At 37.3% G+C, this 19,292-nt stretch overlaps 1 long non-coding RNA gene across 1 annotated transcript in view; it reads right to left on the bottom strand.

Moving 5' to 3' along the window:
* Positions 1 to 274: 274 nt before the first annotated feature.
* LOC147918009 (uncharacterized) overlaps positions 275 to 19,292 on the bottom strand; it is a 30,383-nt gene continuing 11,365 nt past the window's right edge. Inside the window, exons 2-3 of the long non-coding RNA XR_015555477.1 lie at positions 3,991 to 4,060; positions 275 to 339 (exon numbers count right to left, since the gene is read on the bottom strand). This is a non-coding gene — a long non-coding RNA (uncharacterized LOC147918009). The remainder of the gene's footprint in view (positions 340 to 3,990; positions 4,061 to 19,292) is intronic.

Here is a 19,292-nt window from a genome sequence, read left to right on the forward strand (position 1 = left end):
TGTATTCCAAGGATATTGTGGTTACTTTACCAAGTAATCAAGGACTTCATCTCCTTCTCTCTGCTCTACCATCCCCTGCATTTGGCTTCTACTCTTAAGATCACTTCATGTTCTAAGATGGCTTCCATAACCCCTGTCATCACATCCTCATTTCAGGCAGCAGGAAAGGCAAAAAGGAAGCATCTCCCAGTTGTATCAGCTCCTGCAAGGAGCCTTCCCAGAAATCCACTTCTGTTACATTAGCCAGAACTTAGTCTTGTGACTATACCTACCTGCAAGAGAAGCAAAGAGGAAGGATATACTTTTAGCCGCTTCATCACCATCTCAAATAAAATTTTTCTGTAAAAAAAGGAGAGAATGGATATTGAGTGGAAAGTTTTTCTGCAGTAACTGGTCAGAAATGTGGCCTACAGCAGACTGCATAAGGATGTATAGTCACCAGCTGAAAGATGATTTTGTTGCATACTTCCTTTTGGTTATACCTGAGGCTGTACCATAAAAAGTGATATTGTTACAAGCTGTTCTTGGCTGTGCTGTAGGATATTAAAGAAAGAGTCTGTGTCCACTCGTGGGCAGAGGGGAGAGCAGTACCCAGAAGCAGTGTAGCGGTGGCTGCCATGACCTCAGAGAGCACTGGTCTACGCGGAACCACAGAGAACTTTCTGGAGCAGCAAAGCCACTTCACACTAAGAGATAATGTGTCTAAGTTGTCACTACTGATGGGGAAGCACAAGCAAGACACCTCCTAGAGACTCCCTGAGAAACACCAGAGGGTAAGAACACCTCAGAAGTGGGCAGAGGTCCTGCTGTCCCACAGGTGAGGGTCACCAGTCAGTGAAATTTGTGCTTAATCGCGTATGTGTCCTCATTTGTAACCATGAGGCCTGGGGGGTATTTGAGTGACTCGAAATAAAGGGCACAATTTAAAATTAAATGTTTTGTAAAGAAAGAATTGGTTAAGAAAATGTGGATGCGTGCTTTTTAGATTAAGTTCTAGCTTTTAAGTGAGCACTGGTTGGTGCTCACTTTGGTGATTGGTAAGCTTGGTGATTTTTCAAAGCATATTTCATGGAACTCTCTAGTTTCATGGAGTACCTCAGAGACCAGAGGAAGGTCAAATGGGGTAGGCTTTGGTCACCAACTCCCGCAACTTACACCATATTCATATTTTTGCATTCCATATAAATTTTTATCTGAAAAATTATTTCCACCGTTCAAAAAATTAGAAATTACCAGGTTAAGTATTAAACGTATTAATGGTGATCATCTGATAAAGTTAATCTCATTGTCTTAAACACAGACATATTGCAGAAAAGCTGAATAAAAGGACATGGATATTTTATACCTGCTCTTCTATCAAAATCCCAGCCTATACCAACATGAACTGAGATATGCAATACTAGCCACCATGATTTTGGCACTAAATACCAGTCACAATGATTGTGACCAGTATTATATGGAATGATAAATACTGGTCACAATGATTTGGTACTAAAGAAGGTTCCAGACATCATCAACTAAAATATTTTTGAGGAGAGGAAGGGATTCTACATGAAGACAAGCTCTGAAAATTCCTACTTATCTATCTTGAAAGATGAAAGTGGTGGTGAAGGGAATAGATGGATGAGTGGAGCAGATAAAAATCTGATTAAAGTTTTCCAAGTCATGGAGGGTATAGAAATGGTGAACCATAGACTCTTTAACCAAATCCTAGAGTGCTAGAACTTGGTGAAACTCCTTGAGTTTGATAGCAGCAGACACACAACAAATAAGAGGAAGTATTACTCCACAAACTTATTTTCTCAACCTTTTTCACACAGGTTGAAAATATAAATTGGTACAGAAAAGATTTAGGTACATTGTGGACCACATGAGTTCTTCAGGGCTTGACTTCAATGAATGGCTCTTAGAAACCTATTATAGGAAATTGAGATAGCTAGAAGTCCATCCTAACCTTTTGGGCCATTATTTTTTTGGGGTAATCATTACTTTCCAACACAATCCCATAATTCTACTTTCAGACTCAGACACTGGTCTGGGTGGACCATGGACTGATGTATATTCTTATTAGTGTTTATATAATGGGGAGTACTGGTATTTCCTCTATAGTCAAGATTTCCTAAAGCAATGGGATATAACATCAATCAAAAACACAATTTATAATACACACACTGCTGTTACTGGCAATGTAAGAATATATGCCTACTTTGCTTGGTTGGCTTGGTATGCTTTCTTTATCATAACACGGATGACGATTTTGTCAAGCAAGTATTTATGTAACACTAGGTTAATAAGAGTGTTTTTAGTAATTGCTACAGATAGGCCATTACTCCTGATTAAAAGTGAAATGTCACTGAATTCTGGCTTTGTACCGTGAATTAAGATAGTGTAGCTATATACTTATAGCTTTTTATTAAAACTACTGTTATCACTGAAATCCCAGCAGGAAAAAGAATCAATTTTCTCACTGCAAATCTAAGTTGTTATCTTCTAGCACTTCATTTCCTTCTGAAACAATGGGATTTGGGGCAGGCAGTTACTTAAGAATATAATTATTGCACAACAATAGAGCTGTCTACAATTGGGAGCTCTGAGTAGGCAGCATATCATAATCCACAGCAGGAGACATGATTCATTAAGGAGAAATAGCGGGCTGTGTTTCAGGCTGCTCTGGAGAGACATGAGTAATCCCCTTAAGACAGAGTCTGCTCCAATACTGTGAGAAGAGTGGCCCTTCACAGAAAAGAGGGGGATTGCCGCTGGATTGAAAAGCTGCAAGTGACCTTCCAAGGTCATCTAGTTCATCCCCTTCAGGCAGAAACCCTTAGAACCCATAGTAATTCGATGATAAGGCAGCCTGAAACAGAGTGCATGCATTCCAGAATCACTCCAGCATTACGAACTTCACTGACAAGAATTTTTCTTGGATTTAAATATAATTCCTCATGCTATGGCAAATTTGCTTTTGTTTTTGTTTTCTATTTTTTTCTCCTGAGAGACAGGTAAGCTGGTCAAGTAAGGCTAAGGACGAAAGGAGCGCAACCTGCCTACAGTTGGCGAATTCAAAACTAGAGAACTCATTATGTGTCCATTCTTCCCCCAGGTCTGAAGAACAGCAAATGCTTTTCTTGGCAGGCAGAGGGCACTGGGAGGAGGCAGCTGGTCTACCTATTTGTGGAAAACTAAAATTCTTTAAGGCTCAAGGTACAACACACCAGGGAATCATTTTCTAGTGCCAACCAGAAAAAAAAAAAAAGGTAGAAAAAAGGGAAGGAGAGGAGCAATTTAAAAGTTTATAAAAATACTGCACTATGTGGGTCTGAGCCTCATACTTGAGCATGAGGGTGAGCAGGAGGTGTCTTTTTCACCCAGGTAATGACTGTATGAGCTCCATAAGGAGATGGTTAAATCAAACACTGAGATGACTGCTCTTAAGAGGGAAAAAAATATGTCAATCACACTTTGCCTTTGACACAAGGAAATTCCTTGAAACTGAGAATGGAGAGTGGAAGGGAGGGAGAATGTCTCCTGATGTGGGTGGCCAGGAAACCGGGGGCCAGAAAAGCATGAGAGGAGAGAGGGAGAAAGAGACAGAGAGGGGAAAAAAACACAAGATTGAATTCTAATCAAAATGCTATGAGGCGTTCACACCAGGCCTTGAGAGAATATTAACAAGGTTACCAAAGGGGGGCCTTTAGCCCCAGGAATTATTAGTGAATATGGAATTATATTTGCACAAACATTACCAGATGCAAGGAGCTAAATGTCCTGCAGATGTGGAAGGAGCCGGTGTATGTTCCAAACAGGCGGCAGCTTTATTTGTTTTACCTTCTTACAAGAGCCTGGGCAGCACGTTTCTGAGGGGTTACATTTCTGAAATGACCACCACACCACGAGGCCTCTGTTTCCCAACTGCTGGGGCAGCAGCCTCGAAAGTATCTCTGCCCAGGACCATGTGGAGTGGCGCTGGGGCAGGTTTGACAAACTTACCAGCTTCCCTCTACCACCTCCAGGTATCACAATGCTCCAAGAGGATCATGGTGTTCCAAGAAGGGATTTTCTGAAAGTGAAAGGGTTCAGAGTCAGGTAAATCACAGCAATTTCACAGAGGAGTTTTGAACTCAGATATATACTGGGGGAAGAAAACAGCAAAATACAAGAGGAACAAAGAGTTTCCTTCTGATATGCCACCATCAGGTCCTCAAGACTCAGTTTAATTTAGATTCACCGTGGCTGAAGGAGACATGTCTCGTCTCTGTGACTGGACAAGCTAGTGCCTTCAGGGAGTCTCCTGAATTAGTAACCCCAACTCCCCACCGCCATCTTGCCAATATGGTGGGACAGAATTGTTCAGCACATTGATACGACATGTTGAGGCAGCTGACCATGAAGCTAATGACATGAGTCCTTTCCAAGTCCCTGCTAGAGGCTCTATCAATGTGTGGGCATGGTTACATGTTTTCGTAAAGTTTAGAAAATTAAGATATTTAACACCAATTAGTTAATGCTGCCCTGACTTCCCCTCTGTCACATCTCCCTTCGTGTAGGGTGGCTCTGGAGTTGAGTCGAAGATACATTTAGCTTGAGTGGAGTGGGATGTATTATGTGGTTCACATCACTTCTGTGCATAGTTGATTGCTAGGCACCCAGTTGTAGGAATGGATTCCAGAAACATTCCTATCATCATCTGTTCACCCAATGAGCTGGGGGACCTAAGTATATCATGCTGGGATGTGAATGCATCCTACAATGCCCAGCCCCCAAATTAGAAGACTAGTAGGGGAGAAACAAGATTTGAAATGTTCAGAGTCAGAAGCTAGTCCATGGAAGACTTATCTAAATCTTATAACTCTCCCATGAAAAACTATGATAGAAGTTTTCCAAATTTGACAACAATTATAAAATTTTGCATGACATTACAAGCAACAAGTTGTGGTGCTGAAAAATTTTTTCCTAAACTATCAATAGTAAAAAAAAATTTTGATGAATCATACTAGAATAAAGTTGAAGTATGTTTCCATTCTCTCTATAAAATATATTACAAAATTTTTGTCATATGAAGAGGCCATCAGAACACATAGCATATGTATATCTATATGTGTGTATGTATGCACACACACCCATATAAAATAGAGATATTTCATGTAGTTAATAAATTAAAACATCATGTTGTTTTCCTGGATTTTGTGATGTTTGTGGTATTTGTCAGTTTGTTGGTTTTTTTTTTAAGTGAGTTATTGTGATTTCTTTTCTTATTCTAAATAAATATCCACTTTACTATCTAATTTTATAACCAGAATTATGTATTCTTTTTCTTAAAGAAGGCCTTCAATATTGTATAAGCTTTAGACTCAATATAACCCAAATTCGCCTCTGGTGCCATGCACAATGTAAACACTTTCTTTTATTTTACTCATCAACTTAGAAGGTAGGTCTTGTGCGTACCATTTTAAAAAGGAGAAACCTGAGATTTTTAGTCATATAGCTTCTAAATGGATTTGAATCCAATGTCTGTCTTATGCCAAAGGGAGTAAGTTAGTCTTAGCCCTAACTGTATTCCCTACTCCCACCAGAAGTCATGCTGATTCCTGAAGGGATCTTTCTGTGTTTTATCTAGTCTGGTTTACATAGCTTCCCCTGACACCCTTCCCCCTACCACCCTTACCCATCTTCCCCCGAACTACCTCATTGTTAATAGATCTGAAAGATCTCTCTGTCAGAAAACTTTTCTTCATTTCCTCTCCATTACTCTGACATGTGCCCTCATGGACCCCTCGGTCAATTCCTCCTTCTTGTGATATTTGACAATTTTTTGGTGGTGTTTATACTCCATAGAAAGAAACAGCAAAGATATTTCAAAGCATCTGAGCTAAAGGACATATCATCTTTGAAATCTTTTGTGTGTGTGTGTGTGAGAAAGATCAGCCCTGAGCTAACATCCATGCCAATCCTCCTCTTTTTGCTGAGGAAGACTGGCCCTGAGGTAACATCTATTGCCAATCCTCCTCCTTTTTTTTTTTCCTTTTTCTCCCCAAAGCCCCAGTAGATAGTTGTATGTCATAGTTGCACATCCTTCTAGTTGCTATATGTGGGATGCCGCCTCAGCATGGCCTGACAAGCGGTGCGTCGGTGCGTGCCCGGGATCCGAACCTGGGCTACCAGTAGAGGAGCGCACGCACTTAATCGCTAAGCCACGGGGCCGGCTCCTGAAATCTTTTTTTAATTGAAATTCAAAACACACCCCCTCCAGGAAGCCCACCAGATTAATTCCAGGCAGCAAAATCCCCATGCCATCCTCTCGAAGTCCCTTTATAACTTGCTATTGGCTATTCACAACCACAACTAGATGTGTTTGCTTGTATTCTTTTTCTTATTAGAAAACTCAAGATTAGCAATGCCTTACAATCTTTACTACTTAAACTTAAAGGCATATTTGAATTCCAATTTTTTATGGGAACTCAGTAAAATTTTCATACTATATAAAGTAAGGAAATGAAGTCTGTTCTTTTCTTCAGTACACCTCAGTATCAATCATGCTGCTTTCAAAATGAAAAATATGCAAGTCCGTTTTATGTAAAAACAGAAAACCTCACTTCTGTGGTGGAACAAAAGCTCATCAAATTCCTGGCCTGGTTCTCCCAAATTCTAATGTATGGCTTTAGCTCTTTCAGTATGTAATAGTGGCAAACAAAAATGCTTCAGTTTCTCTATCTGTAGAATAAGAATTGTGTTATTTCTTTCCCATTTACTTCACAAAACTCTCTTGGGGAACAAGAGTTAAATGATTAATGACTGAAAGGTCTTGGACAAACACAAAATGCTTAATAAAAATAATCCCTCGTTGCCACAATGATGGGCACCAATGACCTGATGCTAAACCTTGACTGAGGTGGAAGGCAATTCAGATAAACTCTGAGCCCTGTCCATGAATCACTCTTCTTTTCCCCTGGTGAGGACAATCCGGGTTCATGTTCCTTGACTTCCTCCACTGACAGGCCCCTGCTTATGGCCCTCCCAGGCTCAAACCAACCCCCAAGTAATATGAAATCTAGCTTCTTGGTTGTGGAAGAGTAAAGTGTGGGAAACCATTAAACACGCCATTGTGAGGTCAATATAATGTTATCCTCCCTTTTTCAGAGAACATGCCTGCTCAGCCCATACCACAACATTATTAGGAAAACTATTTGAGATCAAAACTCAATTTTTCATCTAGTTTGGGCCCTTCCTAAGAGAAGCCCTTGCATAGCTCTGGAAAGAGTCTCCAAGTGAAATACGTTTCCTGTCTTGACTGAAAGAACTGGGAGTGTGCTTGAAAGACACCTCTATTGGGAAAAACTATAAACGTTATTTTAAAAGGAAACAGAGATTCCAGCATATTTTTAGCTTATTGGTTTATTGAACATAATCTATTCCTAGTCTTCAGGTATAATACAGCCACGTGAAATCATCTGGACTCGAATCCGATCCCTGAGTAAATTCAGAAAACTCAAGATGCATACTTGCTTGACCAACTCTGCCACACGTTGGACTGTCTTGTCCTAAAATGACTTTCTTTTTAGTCTCTTTTTTTTAAGAGAATGAAAGAAACATAAGAGCATTTCTGTTAGAGAAAAGAACCGCTAAGGTTTGTCATATTTCATGAAATAGGATGAAGCAATACGAGGAGCTTGGGCTTTGGAATCAGACAGACCTGGGTTGGAATCTCAATAGTACCAGTTACTAGCCGTGGGGTCTCAAGCAAGTGAGTTAACTCCCCTGAATCCATTTCCCTGTCTATACAGAGGGACTAAAAATCTCTATATCAGACAGCAATGTAAAGACTGAATTAGATATCGTAGAAAGTGCCGGGTAGTGTGCCTAATTTACAGTAGACAGTCAATACTAATAGCTAGTCATAATCATAGTAACGAAAATAACAATATTGTCCCGGACTCCCAATGAATTTATTATAGCAAATCAACAAATGTTTTGAGGATGTACGTGCTAGCCGCTATGGGAAAGGAAAATACAATGACTTACACAAAATGAAACCTACTGTCAAAGATCTGACCATTTAGTTTCACTTTTGAAAATGTTAGTACATATATATTTTAACGTACTCTCTGCTTTTGCTTAAAGTATATACCAACCATAGCATAGGTTCTTAAATTGTACAGGTTATAACCACTATACCACAATATACTCATTCCTCAGAAACATTGCATAAAATTGTCTGTTAAAATAAAAGAGAAATGGAGAAAAACATTCAACTTTGTAACCAGAGTACTAAAAAAACAGTAATTATTACATGGGTGATAACTTAAACAGCCCAGGAAAGCAGATCAGCTGGAGATTGCCTTGGGGGATATTTTAAAATGCATAAAAACAATAGTGTGGGACTTCTGTTTCTGGTCAAGACAGAGTATTGGGGACTAGATTTTCACTACTATGTAAAACAACGTAAAAAAGGAAAAATCCTGGACAAATATATGAATAGCTCTCAAAGATATTGGAATTAAGCAATGGAGGCCAGTGATCTCTGAGTGATGGAAAACAAGCGAGGTGAGCCCTGGGATCACTTAACTTACTGTCTGAAGGGAGTTTCCAGGCCCTGACACAGAGAGAAGTACTCAAGTAGTCTCCCTGAGTTGGGGAGATGGAGCTGGGAGTCCAGGTAAGCCAATGTGGCTAGAGATCTTAGAGCAGAGAGCTAGAGAGGAGAGAATTGTATAGAGAGAGAACTGAAATCTACAGAGCGTCCCCTTCAAGGTTTCAGTCAGTAACTGATCAAGCATGTGAGCGAGGAAACTGAGACTCAAGAATGAACTGCCTTATAGGACAGGAGCAAACTATCCCAGGGTTCGTACAGGGCCAGGATAGCGGCCATTCCTATCATCCAGGGTGGGAAACCTCATAATTCATGAGGCTGAGGTTAGTAATAAGAAGATTCTTACCTCAGTCGTGGAGAAAATTTAACCCTAGGCGAAATATTGTTCTGGTCCTGCCAAACAAAACCTAGAAGCAAGACTCCAAAATGTCAAACTGTTTCCAAATAACTTAACCATATTCCAGAACAAAGTGTAACAATTCTTTTAAGAATACAAAAATATCCAACATCTCACAAGACAAAATTCATAATGTTGAACATCTAATCAAAAATGATCAGCCATGCAAAGAAGCAAAAAAATAAAACCCATAATGAGTAGAAAAAAGTCAATCAATCAAAAAATACTAAAAAATGACTTAGATGATAGCATTAGTAAATAAGGACAGTAAAACAGTGTTAACTGTATGTCATGTGTTCAAAAAACTAGAAGAAATATTGTACGTATTAAATGAAGACATGGAAGATTTTTTTAAATTGAACTTCTACAGATGAAAACTAAAATATCTGAAATAAAAAATACACTCAATGAGATTAACAGCAGATTAGACATCATGGAAGGAAAGATAAGAGAACTTGGAGACACAGCAATAGAAACTGTCCAAAATGAAGCACAGACAATTTAAAAAAACAAGAAAAAAATAAAGCATTGAACCATGGGACACACACATAAGTGTGAAACTGGAGTTGCTAAAGGAAAGAAGGCAAAGGGGGAGATACAAAATATTTGAAAAACTAATGCCGGAAATATTTTCAACTTTGAGGAAAAATGTAAATCCATAGATCCAAGAAACTCAATGGACTTCAAGCACAAGAAACATGAAGAAAACTACACCAAGGCACATCAGAATCAAATTGCTTAAAACTAGTGCTAACGGGAAAATCTTAAAAGATGCCTGAGAAAAATGACACTTTACATACAGAGAAACAGCAGTAAGGATGACATAGATCTCTTGTCAGACACTATGCAAGCAAGAAGACAGTGCAGAATATCTTTAAAGTACTCTAATAAAAATACAGTTAAACTAGAATTCTGTAGTCCACAAAAATATCTTTCAAAATGAAAGTGAAATACTTTTTCAGACATATTAAGAGACAAAAAAGAAAGATTAAAAGATGATTTATCTATGATCATCTCAATAGATAGAGGAAAGTATGTGAAAACATCCAATATCCATTCCTGATAAAAAAAAAAAATCTTGGCAAACAAAGAATAGAAGAAAACTTTATCAACTTAATAAAATAGTATCTACGAAAACCCTGCAACTAACATCATACTTAATGGCGAAATACTAAATGCTTTTCTTCTAAAATCGGGACTACGTCAGAGATGTCTGTTCCACCACTTCTATTCAACATTATACTGGAGGTTCTAGCCAGTTCAATGGGCAAAAAAAAAAAAAAAAGAAGAAATATATGGCATCCAATCGGGAAGAAAGAAGTAAAACTGCCTTTATTCACAGATAACATGATCATCTATGTAGAAAATCCTAGGGAAGCTCCAAAAGCCACTAGAACTAATTCGTGAGTTTAGCAAACTTCCAGAATACAAGATTAATATACAAAAATCAATTGTATTTCTATATACTAGCAACAATTAGAAATTTAAAAATAACATTTACAACAGCATCAAAAAATATAAAATAATTAGGGATAAACCTGACAAAAGATGTTTCATATTTGTATACTGCAAACCACAAAATATTGCTGAGAGAAATTTTAAAAGACTTAAACAAATGGAGCAATATACTGTGTTCATGGATCAGAAGATTCTTGAGATTCTCTCTATTGTCTATTCTCAAGATGTCAGTTCTCTCCAAATTGATCTATAGATTCAATGCTCTCTCAATCAAAATACCCACAGGCTTTTTTGTAGAAATTGACAAGCTGATTCTAAAATTTATGTGAAAATGACAAGGCCCTAGAATACTTAAAACACTTTGAAGAGGCAGAAGAAAGTTGGAGAACTACACACTCTGACTTTAAGACATATTATAAAGCCATAGTAATCAAGACAGTGTGGTATTGGTGTCAAGGAAGATAAACAAATCTATGGAACAGAATAGAGAGGCCAGAAATAGACCCGTACATATATGGTCCACTGTTTTTTGACAAAGGTGCAAAGGCAATTAAGTAGAGAAAGCATAGTCTTTCAATAAATGGCGCTGGCACAGTTTTATATTTATATTCAAAAAATGAACTTCAATCCATAACTCACACCATATACTGAAAATTTAAATCAATATGGATTATACATCAAAATGTAAAACCTAATATTATAAAACTTCAAGAAATTATTTGTTTATTTGCTGAACCATTTGATGAAGTTACAGATATTATGCCATTTCAACCCTAAGTACTTCAGCGTGTATCGGAAAAATTAAGTGATTATTCTATCTTTCCATGTTACTGTTACCACGCCAATGAAGTTAACACTAATACAATAATATTACCTAATATAGAAAGTACCTCAACAAAATAAAGACCATATATGACAAACCCACACCTAATATCATCCTCAATGGTGAAAAACTGAAAGCTATCCCTCTAAGAACAGGAACCAGACAAGGATGCCCACTGTCACCACTCCTATTTAACATAGTACTGGAAGTCCTAGCCAGAGCAATCAGGCAAGAGAAAGAAATAAAAGGGATCCAAATTGGAAAGGAAGAAGTGAAACTGTCATTATTTGCAGATGACATGATTTTATATATAGAAAACCCTAAAGAATCCACCAGAAAACTTTTAGAAGTAATAAACGAATATGGTAAAGTTGCAGGATACAAAATCAACATACAAAAATCAGTTGCATTTCTGTACACTAACAACGAAGTAGCAGAAAGAGAAATTAAGAATACCATCCCATTTACAATTGCAACAAAAAGAATAAAATACCTAGGAATAAACTTAACCAAAGAGGTAAAAGATCTGTACACCGAAAACTATAAAACATTTCTGAAAGAAATTGAAGAAGACACAAAGAAATGGAAAGATATTCCGTGCTCCTGGATTGGAAGAATTAACATAGTTAAGATGTCCATACTTCCTAAAGCCATCTATAGATTCAATGCAATCCCTACCAAAGTTCCAACAACATTTTTCACAGAAATAGAACAAAGAATCTTAAAATTTATATGGAACAACAAAAGACCCCGAATAGCTAAAGGAACCCTGAGAAAAAAGAACAAAGCTGGAGGTATCACACTCCCTGATTTCAAAATATACTACAAAGCTGTAGTAACCAAAACAACATGGTACTGACACAAAAACAGACACACAGATCAATGGAATAGAATCAAAACCCCAGAAATAAACCCACACATCTATGGACAGCTAATCTTTGACAAAGGAGCCAAGAACATACAATGGGGAAAAGAAAGTCTCTTCAACAAATGGTGTTGGGAAAACTGGATAGCCATGTGCAAAAAAATGAAAGTAGACCCTTACCTTACACCATACACAAAAATTAACTCAAAATGGATTAAAGACTTGAATGTAAGACCTGAAACTGTGAAACTTCTAGAAGAAAACATAGGCAGTACGCTCTTCCACATTGGTCTTAGCAACATCTTTTCAAACACCATGTCTGACCCGACAAGAGAAACAATAGAAAAAATAAACACATGGGACTACATCAAACTAAAAAGCTTCTGCACAGCAAAGGAAACCATCAACAAAACGAAAAGACAACCTAACAATTGGGAGAAGATATTTGCAAACCATACATCTGATAAGGGCTTAATCTCCAAAATGCATAAAGAACTCATGCATCTCAACAACAAAAAAACTACCAACCCAATTAAAAAATGGGCAAAAGACATGAACAGACATTTCTCCAAAGAAGATATACAGATGGCCAACAGGCACATGAAAAGACGTTCAAAATCACTAACTATCAGGGAAATGCAAATCAAAACTACAATGAGATATCACCTCACGCCCATCAGAATGGCTATAATTAACAAGACAGGAAACAACATGTGTTGGAGACGATGTGGAGAGAAGGGAACTCTCATACACTGCTGGTGGGAGTGCAAACTGGTGCAGCAACTATGGAAAACAGTATGGAGATTCCTCAAAAAATCAAGGATAGAAGTACCATATGATCCAGCTATTCCACTGCTGGGTATTTATCCAAAGAACTTGAAAACACCAATTTGTAAAGGTACATACACCCCTGTGTTCATTGCAGCGTTATTCACAATAGCCAAGACTTGGAAGCAACCTAAGTGCCCAACAAGGGACGAATGGATAAAGAAGCTGTGGTATATATACACAACGGAATACTACTCAGCCATAAGAAACGATGAAATCCAGCCATTTGTGACAACGTGGATGGACATTGAGGGTATAATGCAAAGTGAAATAAGTCAGAAGGAGAAGGTCAAATACCGTATGATTTCCTTCATTAAGTAGTAGATAATAACAACAATAAACAAACACATGGAGACAGAGATTGATTGGTGGTTACCAGAGGGGAAGAGGGGAGGGAGGAGGGTGAAAGGGATAATTCGGCACATGTGTGTGGTGATGGGTTGTAATTAGTATTGTGGTGGTGAACATGATGTAATCTATGCAGAAATAGAAGTATAATGATGTACACCTGAAATTTTTACAATGTTATAAACCAATGTTACTGCAATAAACAAAAAATTAAAAAATAATAATAATAATAATATTACCTAATACATAGTCCATATTCAAATTTCCTTAATTGACCCAATAATTTCCTTTTCTTGCTCCTTTTTTCAATCCAGGATTGAATCAAGGGTTATGTTTAGTTTTCTCCTATGTCTCCTATATCTCCTATAATCTAAAACAGTCCCCCTCCCCCAAGTCTTTAAACGTTTTTATGACACTGACATTTTTCAAAAGCCCATGCCAGTAGTCTTGAAGGATGTTCAACAATCTGGATTTATCTGATTGGTTCCTCAAGTTTGTATAGAGGGTAAATATTTTTGGCATGCATACTACATAGGTAATGTACACTTCCCATTGTATCACATCAGGTACACCTAATGTCATTTGTTCCATCGGCGATGCTAAGTTTAATTACTTGGTAAAGTGGCATCTGCTGAATTTCTTCATTGTAAAGATATCTTTTTCCTTTGTAATTAATAAGCAATCTGTGATGTAATGTTTTGAGATGTATTGATACTCCACCTTCCAATAACAGTTTACCATTAATGATCTCTTTTTTCAGTCTTTTATTTTTTTATTGAGATATAATTGACATATAACATTATATTAGTTTTAAGTGCACAATATAATGTTTAGATATATGTATATATTATGAAACAATCTCCACAATAAGTCTAGTTAACATCCACCACTGATGATCTTTACTAGAATCACTTATTGCATTGGTGGTTGCAAAATGGTAAATTTGTAATTTTACCATCCCTTCTATATCTATTTGTTGGCATTCTTCTATAAAGAAGAGCTTTCCTGGGACTGGCCCAGTGGCGTAGCGGTTAAGTTCGCGTGCTCCAGTTCAGCGGCCTGGGATTCACCGGTTTGGATCCTGAGTGCGGACCTACGCACTGCTCATCAAGCCATGCTGAGGCAGCATCTCACACAGAGCAACTAGAAGGATATATAACTATGACATACAACTATCTACTGGGGCTTTGGGGAGAAAAAAGGAAAAAAGGAGGATGATTGGCAACAGATGTTAGCTCAGGGCCAATCTTCCTCAAAAAAAAAAAATTTCTTAAAGAAGAGCTTTCCTCCCTCCTTCTGCCTTGCTTTTTTTTTTTTTTAGTATCACTATGGACATGTGGATTTTAAAAAATACATGTGTTATATGTTATTATATTATTATAATATATATTATGTAATGTATTATTAATGTGCTATATATTATTCCTCAGGATGCTCAAGTTGTCTCAAATGTGGCCATTGGGAGCCTCTTCAGGACTGCTCCTATGTCCTTTAGACGTCTTTTTTAGTCTTGAAGCACTCCCTTGATTTCTGGTACAATATATTCTGGGCTCATCTTGTGCTTTCCCTGCTCCAAACTTAGAAATGACCATTTGTCCAGAAGCCTTGTTGTTTTTAGTGAAGAGCAGTATTTAGAAGCCAAGACCTAATTTCTAGGTGTGCTTAATGTTACTGACACCGAGGACATAATGGTGTCCTCCAATTCAGTGTTCTTCCTCATCTTGCCCCATTGTGCATTTATATCTCTTTGCTTAAACAGGGAGAATCCAAGTTCCCAACTATTTCAACATATTTTTTCTTTGTTCTATCCTACAATACAAATAAAATGATTTCAGTACTCCAATACCAATCCTAACAACAAATCTATTAAGTTCCAGAGTTTGTTACAGATCTTTTGATCCTTAGACCATATCCCATTCAGATTACTGTGTTCAAAAGTTACTCTAATTCTTTTTACCCGCATGGTTATATTATCAATTTGATAAATGGTTAGGTTAATTTTTTTGTGATTGTATTCAATTTTAGGGTTTGCTTCTTTCAGTCTTTTCAATTTAATTTATTTTTGAATTTGTAAAACATTTATATAAATCAAAAATTCAAACTACATAAAAAGATATACTAGGGATATGACACTCCCATTCCTATCTTCTCTAGCTCATTACCTACCCCTCACTCTATATCATGTACCATTGTCATTTTTGATTTATCCTTCTTGTGATTATTTTTTGCAAAAATAAGCAAATACACATATTTTTATTTCTCTTTCTTTCTAACCAAAAGGTAACATATATATGTATATAACATGTATGTATATAACACATATGTATATAACATAACATATATGTGTATGGTCTGTTGTACCTTGATTTTTTTTTTAATTAAGAGTATATCCTGGAAATCACTTCATATGAGGTCACAAAGGTCTTCCTCACTGTCTTTTACGGCTCCATTGTACTCCATTCTGTGGATATACTATAATTTACCAGTCTCCTGTGGAAGGAAATCAGTTTGTTTCTTTTTTTTTGCTACCATAAATATTATCACAATGAATAATTTTAACTATATGTTGTTTCATTTTTTGTGGAAGTATAGCTCCAGAGTATGTGTCCAAGAGTGCATTAGTTTGCTAGGGCTACCATAACGAAACGCAACAGACTAGGTAGCTTAAAGAACAGAAATTTATTTTTTCAGTTCTGAAGGCTAGAAATCCAAGATCAAGGTGTCGACAAGTTTGGTTTCTTCTGAGGCCTCTCTCCTTGGCTTGCAGATATGGCCACCTTCTTGCTGTGTGCTCACATGGTCTTTCTTCTTTCTGTGTGTTGTCTCTGTCCTAATCTCTTCTTCTAATAAGGACACCAGTCACATTGGATTAGGGTGCACCTATATAACCTCATTTCACCTTAATTACCTCTCTAAAGGTACTATCTGCAAATACAGTCACATTCTGAAGTCCTGGAGGTAAGGTCTTCAACATGTGAATTTGGGAGGGGACACAATTCAGCCCATAACCAAGAGTAAAGGCTAGGCATTGTCAAATTCCACTTCATTGGGTTTATACAATTTTGCATTACCACCAGCAATCAAACATTTGTTTTTAAATTTCTTAAAATACAGCTGAAAGAAATATTGCTTAGCAGCAGCCACACTAAAAGTTTTTCCTTACATACTGAAGGTGGTAATTTTATTCCTGCTATTCCAGCTCTCCTTGCCTAGGAAAATCATGTTTGAGTTCCACAAATTTCATGTTGTACTGACATTATTTTTCTATTTACCCATTGCATATGAGATACTTCATGTTACAGAAACATCTTTTGTAGCAGACCAGACTGGGCTTTAAATTGCTGTGACTCAGATGTTTTCCCTTGAATCTGGATATCGTTTTACAAGGAATTCTTGCCCTGAAAAACTCTTCTGCCACAGTAATGATTCTGAGAGTGGGACATATGGGTTTTCTAAACGAAAGAAACTGTGTAAACCTGGAGATAAATCCAAGTTTTCCAGTGTATGTGAGGAAAAGAGGAATTGAGCACACTCTATCCTAGAAGAATTTAAAACAAGAAGCACAGATTGTATTGCCCTTACGGTGCAAGAAAGGAGAACTAAGTGCAGTACTTCTCAACCATTGTCTCTTGCATTATAGTTGTATCCTGTAAAAATAAATTCTCACTCCAGGGCTATGACCTTAAGGGGAGATAGTAAAATTGCAAGAGAGTTATTGCTATCTCTGGGCTCCTGCATCTTGATACCACAGGGTTACCCGCCCCAGTTCTCACCAGTGGGCAGCCTGTAAGGAGTATTCCTTTCCCTTCCATCAGCCTGCCCTCATCAAACAGAGACGTGCTTCCAACTGCTCCCTCCCATGGTATTCTTTTGGTGAATGGTCTCATATTCTGGGGTTTACTTTACAAGTGAAATTTTATTCCCCAAACAGTTATAAACAAGTGTTCTGAATCTCTTTAATCTTTTTTAATTACAAAAGAAAACATCATCATCATATCACGTTTACATAGTACAGATGTCTATAAAAGCAAAAAGTAAATCTTTCGCTGAATGAGAGAGGTAACTTATGATAGTGTTTATATGTTGTTATTTATAAAAACAAATTTCCAGTGATGGGAGCAGGTGGGAAACATGCATTGCTGCTAGTTGTATACATTGGTTATTCTTTGCAGATAAATTAGAAGATAATTATCAAGATGTAAATATATATAATCTCAGAATTAGTCATTCCACTTTTAGAAATTTGCCCTGTAGATATTATTTTCTTATGTGTACAAATATATATTTACAAAGATGTTCACTGAAGCATTGTTTGCAATAGTAATGATCTAAAAACAATCCAAATGTCGACCACAAAGAGATTGCATAAACAAATAATGATACTCTCATTCAGTGGAATACTATGAAGCTTGTAATTTTCTTTTAAACTGAGATATACATGTTTACTGATACGTAAAGATGCTTAAGACACAATAAGGGAAAAAAATCAAGTTGTAGAGCTTGTAGGGAAAGAAAGCATGTGGGTATTTGTGACATCTTTGTAATACGCATAGACTTACTGCAGAAGGATGCAAAACAAATGGCTAACAGTGTTTCTTTTGGCAGTGGGACGCAGGAGTTGGGGTAGGATATTGGAGAACAGAACTTTTACTTCGTGTTTTGTATTTTTCTTTAGAGCTTTTTTTTTTTTTTTTTTTTTTACTATGTGCATGTGTTCTTTTTAAAATAGAAAAAAAGTGCCGGCCCCATGGCCTAGCTGTTAAGTGCGCGTGCTCCGCTACTGGCAGCCCGGGGTTCGGATCCAGGGTGCACACTGATGCACCGCTTCTGTATGTATGTATGTGTCCCACATACAGCAACTAGAAGGATGTGCAATTATGATGTACAACTATCTACTGGGGCTTCGGGGAAAAAAAGGAGGAGGATTAGCAATAGATGTTAGCTCAGAGCTGGTCTTCCTCAGCAAAAAGAGGAGGATTAGCATGGATGTTAGCTCAGGGCTGATCTTCCTCACAAAAAATAAGAAAATAAATAAATAATAGGAACAAAAAGTATTTTAAATAAGCAATTTCCATGTTCTTGGGTATGACTCCTACTTATAGTTCCCTGTTAAACAAATCACAATGCATTTGTTTCCCACTGTCCTCTGAAAGTTTTCCTTTTTCTACATCCTTCCTTGTCAACAGCCATTCTACATAATGGAAGAAAATGGTTGAATTTTGTCTAAGTTATAGTAGGACTGGAAGGGAAAAGAAAAGCAAGTCAGGCTCTGTCTTACATAATTCTTAGTCGTGTTATAACAACATATTTAAACCCCTAGGCAACACACTAACATATGCTTAAGCAAAAAGGTGAGGAGCAAGAAATTTGAAATGGAGAGCTTAGGATGGAGATGTGCAGAGCATCTGCCTCCCCGACCATGAGCCTAACATTCCTAAATGTTATATGTTTACTTTCTAGATCCTGGAGACCAGGAAATAGTTTTCTCATACCAAATTACATTACAATTGTAAAATGTGGATGCTGAGTTACTTTGTTATTGGGGAAGATTTGACCAGTATTTATTTGAGAAAGATTAAGAAGTACTAGAACTCACTGGACTAAGGCTTTATGAAATAATATCCGATCATCTTGGATCTACAAATTTTTTTACAGGCACACAGAGAGAGCGGCATGGGCTAAGACTCACAGCTGGCCAAGGGGAAAATCAGATAGCGTTGGACTGCAAGACCATCAGCATCTTATTAAGAGAATTCACAGCTGTATCTCAGAGTTGCAACATATTGTGGTTGGCCATGTCATTCCGCAGTACTGACATCTTCTAAAAGTACTGGATGGCATATGTAAATTAAAATAAAATGAATATTTAAATTCATTTTTAGAATATTTAAAAGTATTTTGCAATTCCCCTAGAGAACTGCAGACTCCTTGGGCCGTTACAGAGCCAGGGCTAGCAATCCTTGCCAGAGAAGACAACTGGCGTCAA

The sequence above is a fragment of the Ceratotherium simum genome, chromosome 2 (assembly GCF_057802395.1).
Source record: "Ceratotherium simum simum isolate JZ-2026a chromosome 2, ASM5780239v1, whole genome shotgun sequence".
In the NCBI taxonomy this organism is placed as follows: Eukaryota; Metazoa; Chordata; class Mammalia; order Perissodactyla; family Rhinocerotidae; genus Ceratotherium; species Ceratotherium simum.